Source organism: Petaurus breviceps, unplaced genomic scaffold (genome assembly GCF_028583685.1).
Source record: "Petaurus breviceps papuanus isolate PSGF00001 unplaced genomic scaffold, PetGlider_PUasm1.0 91080, whole genome shotgun sequence".
In the NCBI taxonomy this organism is placed as follows: Eukaryota; Metazoa; Chordata; class Mammalia; order Diprotodontia; family Petauridae; genus Petaurus; species Petaurus breviceps.
The window spans coordinates 1-11087 of record NW_027187409.1 but is presented as its reverse complement, the minus strand read 5'-3'; the positions used below and the strand labels follow the sequence as shown (position 1 = coordinate 11087).

Here is an 11087-nt window from a genome sequence, read left to right as displayed (position 1 = left end):
AGTAATTAAATCCTAATAGTGGACTTTAAAACAAGAATCTCTTTGAGATGCGACTTTTTCTTAAGTTGGCTCCTGAGTTCTTTGTGATGGGTTACCCTTATCAGGATGTTACTTGAGTTCTGAGATCAATAGGCTATACCCCAAGATTTTAGTTACTGAGAGCCAAAATATTTGATTCAGCACTCGGGTATCTTTGGATGGTCAGCTCTAAACGTGACGTCTTTTGAGGATTGAAGCTTTGGCTTTGAAGTTTGCTCTCAATTGTATCTGTTTATGACTGCGGCTACATTAGCAGATACCTGAGGCCTAGATCAAAGGTCTTACCCTAAGACTTGGGTCTCCTAGATAACAAATCCTTATCAAATTATCTAATCTGTGCTACTTCCAGACTAGGTAATGATTAGAAAACTTGTCTCATTGCTCTATAAAAAACCTTGTCCTAAGAATCAATAAATGGAGTTCATCGTTCTTCCTTGAACTACCCACATGGTCTGGTCGTTTCTTATTCACATCTCTGAATCATGCTAAGTGCTGGACACTGAGCAGCCCATGGCAAGATGCGAAAAAGGCTTTTGACAAAACACAACACCTGTTCCTATTAAAAACACTAGAAAGTATAGGAATAAACAGGCTTCCTTAAAATAATGAGTAGCATCTATCTAAAAACATCAGCAAGTATTATATGTAATGGGGATAAGCTAGAAGCATTTCCAATAAGATCAGGGGTGAAACACGGGTCACTATCACCCCTCTTATTCAATCTGGTACCAGAAATGTTAGCAGTAGCAATAAGAGAAGAAAAAGAAATCAAAGGAATCAAATCAGGCAAAGAAAAAACCAAGCTATGACTCTTTGCAGAAGATATGATGATATACTTAGAGAATCCTAGAGAATCAAGTAAAAAACTACTTGAGATAATAAATAAATTTGGCAAAGTTGCAGGATATAAAATAAACCCACATAAGTCCTTGGCATTCCTATATATCTCTAACAAAATCCAACAGCAAGAGATAGAAAGAGAAATCCCATTTAAAGTTACTGTAGACATTATAAAATATTTGGGAATCTACCTGCCAAAACAAACCCAGGACATATATGAACACAACTACAAAACACTTTTCACTCAAATAAAGTCAGATCTAACAGGAAAAACATCAGTTGCTCATGGCTGAGTTGTTTTTACCTAAATTAAATTATATATTTAGTGCCATACCAATTAATCTACAAAAAACTTACTTTATAGAGCTAAAAAAATAGTAGCAAAATTCATTTGGAAGAACAAAAGGTCCAGAATATCAAGGCAATTAATGACAAGAAATGCTAGGGAAGGTGGCCTAGCTATACCAAATTTTAATCTGTATTATAAAGCAGAAGTCATCAAAACTACTTGGTACTGGCTGAGGAATAGAGCAGTGGATCAATGGAATAGATTGGGTACGTGAGACTCAGCAGTCAATGACTATAGCAATCTACTGTTTGATAACCCCAAAGACCCCAGTTTGGGGGATAAGAACACACTATTTGACAAAAACTGCTTGGAAAACTAAAACAGAGTATGGCAGAAATTGGGCATAGACTAATATCTAATATAATATACCAAAATAAAATCTCAATGGGCGTAAAATCTAGATATAAAGGCGTATACTATAAGCAATCTGAGAAAGCAAGGAATAGTTTACCTGTCAGATCTACAGAGAGGGGAAGATTTTATGATCAAACAAGAGTTAGAGAGCATTACAAAATGCAAAATGTATAATTTTGATTACATTAAATTGAAAAGTTTCTGTATGTGGGGATGGAGTCAAGATGGTGGAGTAGAAACAGGACTTCTGCAAGGCTCTGGCTTCCACCTCCAATTTATGTAAAAAGGGGACTCTGAACAAACTTTGGAGCTATAGAACCCACAAAATGACACAGAGAAGCTAACCTCCTGCTGAGGACAGCCCAGCAGGCAGGCCGGCAGGAACTGGCCAGGGCAGCGCTCTGGGAACAGAGCCCAGCCTCAAGTGGGCCCGAGGTTTTAGCCCCAGGGTGTGCCTGACCAACCACCAGCTGGAGGGATTCCAGATCACCAGCAGCTATGGCGCTTTCCAGAATTATCAACTCATAGATGCAAAGGACAAAGTGAGAGGTCAGTGCAGTGTGGAATTTGGGATTCAGTATTTGGGAGTGCGCTAGGACTTTGGCCTGGGGCAAGAAGCCGCTGAGGTGACCCTGCCATTCAGCCACCCCCACGTGGCAGCTTCGGCTCCTGGCCTGCAGAGTACTGGAGGACCAAGCGACCAGTCCGAGGGGTAATCGCTCTTGCTTTAACCTGCTTAGATCTGGACTGCGGTCCAGGGTGGAGATCGTAGGGTGTGTGTGACCAGCTTGCCAGAGCTTGTAGAGGCTTCAGAGTGGGCACCCAACTAATACCTTCGGCAGCTGAGAATGAGAAACCCCAGCGTTTGGGATGAAGCTCCCCGGTCTGAAGGCAGAGTCCTACTGTGGCAAAAAGCCCAGGGGTCAAGTGACTGAGTGGCGACATGGGCATGCAAATGAAGCAAAGCAAACAGAAGAATCCAACATTAGACTCCTATTTTGGTGACAAAAACGATCAAAGCATGGAACAGGAGGAAGACAGTGAAGTCAGAACTCCTGCACCAAAAGCGTCAAAGAAAAAGATGAGCTGGTTACAGGCCACAGAGGACCTTAAGAAGCAGATAAGAGAAGTGGAGGAAAAATTGGGAAGAGAAAAGAGAACAATCCAAGAAAATTATGAAATGAGAGTCAACAGCCTGACTGAGGAAAATAACACCTTAAAAAACAGACTAATTCAAATGGCAAAAGAGGCTCAAAAAGGCAATGAGGAGAAGAATGCCTTAAAAAGCCAAATTTGTCAGATGGAAATAGAATCTCAAAAGCTCAATGAGGAGAATCATTGCTTCAGAATTAGATTGGAGTAAATGGAAGCTAGTGACTTTATGAGAAATCAAGATGCTGTTAAATAGATTCAAACAAATGACAGAATACAAGGCAACGTGAAATATCTCATTGGGAAAACCAATGACCTGGAAAATAGATCCAGGAGAGATCATTTTAAAAATTATTGGACTACCTGAAAGCCATGATCAAAGAAAAAACCTAGAAATCATCCTCCAAGAAATTCCCAAGGAAAACTGCCCTGATGTTTTAGAACCAGAGGTCAAAATAGAGCTTGAAAAAATCCACCAATCACCTCCTGATAAAGATCCCAAAAATAAGACTCCTAGTAATATTACATCCAGTTTCCAAAATTCACAGATCAAGGAGAGAATATTACAAGCAGCCAGGAAGAAACAATTTGAATATTGTGGAAACACAATCAGGATAACACAGAATCTTGCAGCTTCTACACTGAGGGATCAAAGGGCTGGGAATAAGATATTCTGGAGGTCAAAGGAGCTGGGATTAAAACCAAGAATCACCTACCCAGCAAAACTGAGTATCATGTTTCAGGGGAAAATATGGTCTATTCAGTGGAATAAAGGACTTTCAAGTATTCTTGATGAAAAAACCAGACTTGAATAGAAAATCTGACATTCAGATACAAGAAGCAAGAGAAGCTTGAAAAGGTAAACATGGAAAAGAAATCATAAGGAACTTATCAAATTTGAACTATTTACATTCCTACATGGAAAAATGACAATTGTAACTGATGAAACTTTTCTCAGTGTGAAAATAGTTGAAGGAAATATATACCGTGTTTCCCCGATAATAAGACCTATCCCGAAAATAAGCCCTCCCCTTACTGTGTAAGATTCCTCTAAAATAAGCCCTCCCCCGAAAATAAGCCCTATTGAGATTGCTACTGTAGTGAAGGTGACCCCCTGCGCACGCCGCACTCCGAGCTGCATCCAATCAGAGCTGCAGCAGTGAGCATGTCATCCTGTTCTTCCCCAGTGATTTGCTTATTGAATAAAGGTACATTTTTTTGTTCACATTTACCTGTTTATTAAAATTGCTGTCAATGTTCATTAAAATAAGCCCTCCCCTGAAAATAAGCCCTCTGGTGTTTTTCTGTCCGAAAAAAATAAGAAGACAGTGTCTTATTATCGGGGAAACACAGTATATATATGCCTAATAAAGGAGGGTATATGGGCATACGAATACATATGTGAATGTGTATATATATTTACAGGTATACACAGATAGAGGGCACAGGACCAATTTAATAGGAAGGGATGATACTTAAAAGGTGAAATTAAGAGGTGAGAGAGGATTATAATGAGAGGAGATGGGGAGAGACAGAATGGGGTAAACTATCTCATATAGAAGAGGCAAGGGAAAATGGGTACAATGGAGGGGAAGAATAGGAAGGCAAAAAGGCAAAACCTTATTCTCATTGAATGTGTCTCAGGGAGGAAATGACATACATGCTAAATAGAGTATCTATCTCACCCTACAGGAGATTTGCAGGGAAGGAGATTGAGAGGGAGGATGATGGAAGGGAGGGCAGCCTGGGGGGGAGGGAAGTTGGAAGCACCGACTTTTGAAAAGGGACAGGATCAAAGTAGAGAATAGAACAAGTGGGAGGTGGGATAGGAGGGAGGGAAATATAGTCAGTCTTTTACAATATATCCAGTATGGAAATGTTTTGCATAGCTACACATGTACAACCTATACTGAACTGCTTATCTTCTCAGTAAGGGTGGGTGACAAGGGAGGAAGGGAATGAATCTGGAATTCAAAGTTTTAAAATGAAATTAAGATATACAGGCACTGGGGCATAGAGATCCACCATGCCCTACTGGAAAAGTCAAAGGGGGTATGGGAGAAGGTATGGGAGAGAGCAGATTGGAGGAGGGGATACGTTGTGGGACCACTATTTTGGGGCGGTGGGTAGGGGAAAAATGGGGAAAAAATTTGTAACTCAAAATCTGGCAGAAATGAATGATGTAAATCAGAAGTTAATAAAGCATTTGAAAAAAAATTTAAAAAAGAAAAATTTCTGTACAAATAAAGCCAATGTAACCAAGATTAAGAGGGAAGTGGAAAATTGGAAAAGAATTTTTACAACTAGTCTCTGATAAAGTCCTCATTTCTAAAATATACAAAGAATTGAGTCAAATCTATAAGAATACAAGCCATTCCCCAATTGATAAATGGTCAAAGGATATGAACAGGCAAATCTCAGAAGATGAAATTAAAGATATCTTTAAGCAAATGAAAAAATGGCCTAAATCACTATTGATTAGAGAAATGCAGATCAAAATAACTCTGAGGTACCACATCTCACCGATCAGACTGGCTAAGATGACAAAACAGGAAAATGATAAATGCTGGAGAGGATGTAGAAAAATTGGAACACTAATGGATCGATGGTGGAGTTGTGAACTGATTCAACCATTCTGGAGAGCAATCTGGAACTATGCCCAAAGGGCTATAAATAAGTGCATACCCTTTGACCCAGCAATTCCACTTGTAGGGTTATATCCCAAAGAGATCAGAGAAGTTGGAGGAGGACCCATATGTACAAAAATATGTATATATTTAAAATATATATTATATATTCACATAAATATTCATAGCAGCTCTTTTTGTAGTGGCAAAAACTTAGAATTCAAGGGGGATGCCCATCAGCTGGGAAATGGCTGAACAAGGTGTGGTATATGAATGTAATGGAATACTATGGCACTCTAAGAAGGAGCAGACAAACTCCATAATAACCCGGGGAGACTTATATAAACTGATGTTAGGTGAGATAGCAGAACCAGGAGAAATCTGTAGGCAATCACAGACACAACATACGCATGATGACAACTTCGATAGACTGGGCTCCTCTCAGCTCTGTAAGCTTGTAAGACAACTCCAAAAGACTCATGACTGAGAGATCTCCACTTCCAGAGAAAGAACTGCAGAGTCTGAATGCACATGGAAACAAACTAGTTGCTCTGTTTCTTTTTCTTTCTGGTTTTGTTTCCTCTTTCGCACCGATCATTCCCCTGGCTATAATCCTTCTTTACAACCTCACTAATGATTAATGTGCAGACATCTGCAGATCCTATATTGGACTGCATGCCGCCACAACCGGGGAATGTAGGGGAGGGGGAGAAAATGTGAAACTCAAGGGACTGTGGAACTGAATGTTGTAAACTAAAAGTAAATAAACAAATTAATTTTAAAAAAAAGAAATCAAGAGAATGCTAAAAATGGCCCAGTGAAACTTTGGCAAAGAATTCTTCAGGCTCCTGCTCAACCCAGCTAACAGGAACAGCTGCATTTATAGAGCCTGGTATGATGTGCAATGTGCCTGATCCTCACAATAGGCCTGGGAGGGAGATATCACTGTTCCTGTGTTACAGATAAGGAAATGGAGGTGGGCAGAGGTAAAGAGTCTTGCCCAGGGTCACCCAGCTAGAAGTATTGGAGGCTGGATTTAAACTCAGGTCTTCATAACTCCAAGCTGGCGCTCTATCCACCATGGTGCCCCCTAGATGCCATTAGGAAGAACAACATGGTAAGGCCCTGAATGAGGGGCTTGGGCTAGATAGAGGCAAACCCCAACTCACCTGGGATCTGGCTGCTCGGGAGCCTGAAGTCCCTCCCTCCTCATCCTCCATGCTCCTTTCTCGGGGATGGACAGAGTGCTGAGGCAGTCCAGCTGGAGAAGGAAAGCAGAGTCACAAAGGAATCCTCCAATCTCACTTGAAGGTCCCCAAAGTTTCCAGACAACAATCAGTAAAAAATAACAGGTTCAAGGGGGCATCTCAAGGCCAGTCCTGGAGTCAGAGCAGAGCAGAGCACGTGGGCCCAGGCTCTGGCCTAAGAACCACGACTTCAGGTCCTAGGTCGCCTTTCTTGGTGCTATGAATAATTTCAGAGTCTCAAAATTAAGTCTGCAATATTCTGATGCTGGCTAACTATAATGCAAAGATAAGACAAGGTGAGAAAGGTAAGAAATTAGCTGAAAAATACAGATCATGAATCAGGAGTGAGAAAGGCCACAGGTTTCTGGACGAAAAAGAAAGCTATGCTCTTATATGGCTTTAACACTTTCTCCAAGAAAAGAGTCAGGACATTGGATGCAAACAGCTTCAAATAACATTGCCAAAGAAATAAAAAGGTTATTTTACCTGACGGGACATTCATTAATGACATGACACTAGGGGGAATTTGTTAATCACTGAGTGAACCTTTTGGCAGGAGCGTCAGTATCAAGCGTTACAGTCTAAGGATGGAGTCCTCTGAGAGTGTGGGGTAATTCAGGTATAGAATTCCATCAAGGTGGGAGACCTGGACGGGCCTTTCCCCCCTCCCTTCAGTGGCATGGGCCTGGGGCTGGGGAAAGGAAGAGAATGAGCACCTCTGGAAGGCCTCCTACGCACACACCATGCACTGCACTAAGGGCTTCCCATCCGGCAGCTCCTTCGGTCCCTGCCACGACCCTGAGAACAGGTACTGCTGCTATCATTAGTTGTTCCTCAGCCCTGGACGGCTTTTCATGACCCATCTGGGGTTTTCTTGGCAGAAATACTTGGAGCAGTTTGCCATTTCCTGTTCTAGCTCAGTTTTACAGATGAGGAACTGAGGCAAACAGGGTGCAGTGACTTGCCCAGGGCCACACAGCTAGTAAGTGTCTGAGGCCAGATTTGAACTCGGGTCTTCCTGATTCCACTGGTGCTCTACCATGGTCCTCCACAGCTGCAAGCCTGGGTGAGGCACTTAAACTGCCTGCCTCAGTCTGTAAAGTCAGGGCCTCCCTCTCAGGGCTGCTCTGAGGGTCAGAGGAGACACACTGTGTAGCCCACTTAGCCAGGGAGTGGCGCACACCAGGCTGCTAACTGATGAGTGCTGTGCCCCTTAGACGGCTAACCTCACTGAAATCCTCCCTGCATTGGGGCCAGGAAGAGGCCTGATGAACATGATCTCAGTGACCTGGAGGCTGGCACATGTCCCCGACTCTCTGGAGAGGGTACTGGAATCCACCAGAGGAGCTGGAAAGGAGAAGGCTTGCTGAGAGATCATGAGAGAGGGAGGGCCAGCAACTAGCACGATTTTCCCTTGGGCCTCAACGGAAGCCCAGGACTTTGGGAACAGCAGTGACCCCCAAGTCACCAGACCGGCTTCCAGTCTGGCCCCTGCAGCCATCGTGAAGGGAAGAAATCATTGCAGAGAAGGAGCCCACCATCCTCAACACCACCACCAAAAACTGCTGACCAGCTCTCACCTGCCAATGGGCGGACGAGGTAATGGCCCTGGCAGGGGGGTGACCCCACACCCCCAGGCCTGCTTCTAGTCTGGCTCCCACAGCCAGCCTCCCAAGAAGAATCTCCCACACACCCCCTGCACCTCTGGGCTGGGCAGAGCAGGCTGGCCCAGCTGAAGCAGCTGGGCACTCCAAGGGAGAGCTTGAGGGCAGCAAGAGTCAGGCAACTGAAACCTACTTCCCCCCAACCTTGGACCCCCCATCTCCTCTCAGACCCTGATGGAGACAGCCCGGGACCTCGAGCCCAAGAGCCTGGGGAAGAACCTGGCTTCCAACCTAGCACCTTCAGCCTGGGGACCCAGAGAGGAGAGTTGTGGGTACCCATGTCCAGGGCCCTGTCAGATGGTTCAACATCAGAAACCGATGGGGGGATCATAGGATGCGCAAGAACATGAAAGAAGAGGCCAGACCACTGGCTTTGCTGCTGTCACCCAAGAACCATGGGTGGGACCTTCCCTGGGTGCAAGGACCAGCTCCCTTTCTACTCCTCTCCGAGGCACTTAGCCTCATGCTTGGCGTACACTAAGTGCTTCCTAAATGTCTCCTCATGTCTCTCTCCAGGCCGTTCTTGCCACAGCCGCCAAAAACATCTTCCGAAGGCCCTGGGCTGCCCTTGTCACGCCGCCCCTTCTCTAAGTCCAGCAGGTTTGTGCACGGCATCCGATGCCCAATCCAACTCTTGCCCAAAGGGACACCATACACTTCTAGGTTTGGGGGCCCTTTGTTTTCTTAGTTGCTCAATAACATTTTCTTTTGGAAAACTGTGGCCTCATCTTAGCAGAACAAAGAAAAACGAAGGTGGGCCGAGGGTGAGGATCGGGTGCCGCTAGAGGCCAGTTTGGGGCTGACCCAGGGGATAGACCAAGCCGAGCCTCAGCAGCACCTGTGGCCCAGGTAGGGAAGCAGGCTGAGGCTAGGGGTCCACCAAGGGGGAAAGTCAGGTAGGGCCATTTCTCACTCACCTCCTTCTTCCAGCTTGCAGGCCAAGGCTTTTCCCAAAGTCCTGTCACACCAAGCAGGGCCACCAGTTACAGGATCTCACCCTTCACATCCATCTCTGCCTTACAACTCTTTGAAAAGGCCTCAGGAAACTACAGCAAGAAGTCCAAGTAGAAGGTTGTTACTGACAGGGGAAATCACATGAGGCTTTCCGTTGCCCATTCCATGGGCATTGCCTGGCTCATGGTAAGTAATTAACGGCTAGTATGAAAAGACATAAAGGAAGGAGAATAGATAGGTAGTGGGAACTGTGTGAGCAAAGGCACGGAGGTGGGAAAACAGGGCATAGGAGGTAGATGTTACAGTGAATAGAGCCCTGGGTCTGTTGTCAGCAAAAAGTGAATTCAAAGCTGGCCCCGGACACTTACTAGCTGTGTGAGCCCAGGCAAGTCACTTCAACTTGTCTGCCTCCGTCTCTCCCTTAACTATAAAACAGGGGTCCCCACATTACTGTTGTGAGAACCAGATGAGAGCTTTGTAAAGCAGCACTTAGACAGCTCTTGGTGCACAGAAGGTTCTTACCGAATAAAGGCTCACTCCCTTTCTCCCTACCATACAGAGCTGGCCAGAGACACTGGGGACACAAAGGATCATTTCATTCCTCTAGCAAAGCCGGCCCTGGGGGATCCTGGGCTACCAGCTCCTGGGCCAGGGTCTTCAGTGAGGCTGAATCGGAGGCCATTCCTCGAGACCCTCCCCATTCCTCCTGGGTCTGTGGGACATCTCCTTCTGTTACCAAGCAGGCTCCCGGAGAACCTTCTTTGTCTGGTCTCTGCATGCCCAACGGGTAATGAGCATGACAAGCGCTGACTAAAGGCTCTCTCAGGCATTCATGCCTGAATTGCTGTAGCCCCAAATTCCCTCCCTGGTGGTCCAGGTAGCAGGCCATGCCCAAGGGCCATCCCCAGAGGCTTCCCACTACAAGTGTTCCAGCTCTGGAGAAGCCACAGGGCCTCCACTCAGTGTGCAAAGCCCAGCACTGGCCACGGCCCACTGAGGGAACAGATCCCGACTTTGGGCCCAAGCTGAGAAAGGGCTGGATGCGTCACCTGAGGAGCAGCAGCACAAAAGCTCAAGGGGCTTGTTCTGGAAGCCTGGGCCCAAGAGAAGCAAGGTTTGCGGTGACCATGTGGGCTGTGCGCTGGTAGGACACTCTGCACACCTTCCTATGTATCAGAATAGGCAACATATACAAATATATAAAAGGAGACATACAGTGATTCTATTATAGTTGTGTGTAAACATTGTGATACAACCACACACACACACACAAATACACAAATGGCTGAGCTCAGGAACAAGGACCTGAAGGAAAACCAAAGTAACCCTTCCCACCAACTGATGCCCTAGGACCCCGGGCGGGGCCTCCGCGGCTGATTCTTTCCACTTGACCTCCTGAGGTGATTCCTCCTTTCTGCCAAGTGCATGCAGCCAATCCCAGGGCTTCCCTTAGGGCCAGGGGCCCACAGTCACTCTCATTTTCTACCTTCTGTTTCCAAAAAGAAATCCCAGGAGGGATAACAGAACACGGCTCTTCAAGAAGTCATATTCCAAGACTATGACAAAAGTATTTTCTTCATGGGGAGACTAGCTGCATCAGGCACTACAATCTAGAGTCAAAGGGCAAGAGTTCGAGTGTGGGGAAATACAGGCCTGCACCCCCCACACACAGAGGAATGTGTCTCCCCGACATAAACAGAGCTGCACCCAGGAGGATGTAAGCTTGGCCTCCCACAGACAGCAGCAGCAGCTCAGTTACACACAAGCACACATACCTACCTGCATCTCAGGACCACCATGGCTGCAGGACCACCAATGCCCAGGAGTTCCACGGAGACCTCTGGAAGAGAAGGATTCAGCA

At 45.5% G+C, this 11087-nt stretch overlaps 1 long non-coding RNA gene across 1 annotated transcript; it reads right to left on the bottom strand.

Moving 5' to 3' along the window:
• Window positions 1-6: 6 nt before the first annotated feature.
• On the bottom strand, window positions 7-11073 carry LOC138154670 (uncharacterized). Its single transcript, XR_011166660.1, has 5 exons — window positions 11006-11073; window positions 10276-10392; window positions 9190-9318; window positions 6531-6622; window positions 7-5882 (listed from the first exon to the last, which is right to left on the bottom strand). It is a non-coding gene; the product is annotated as an uncharacterized lncRNA (long non-coding RNA).
• Window positions 11074-11087: the final 14 nt, after the last annotated feature.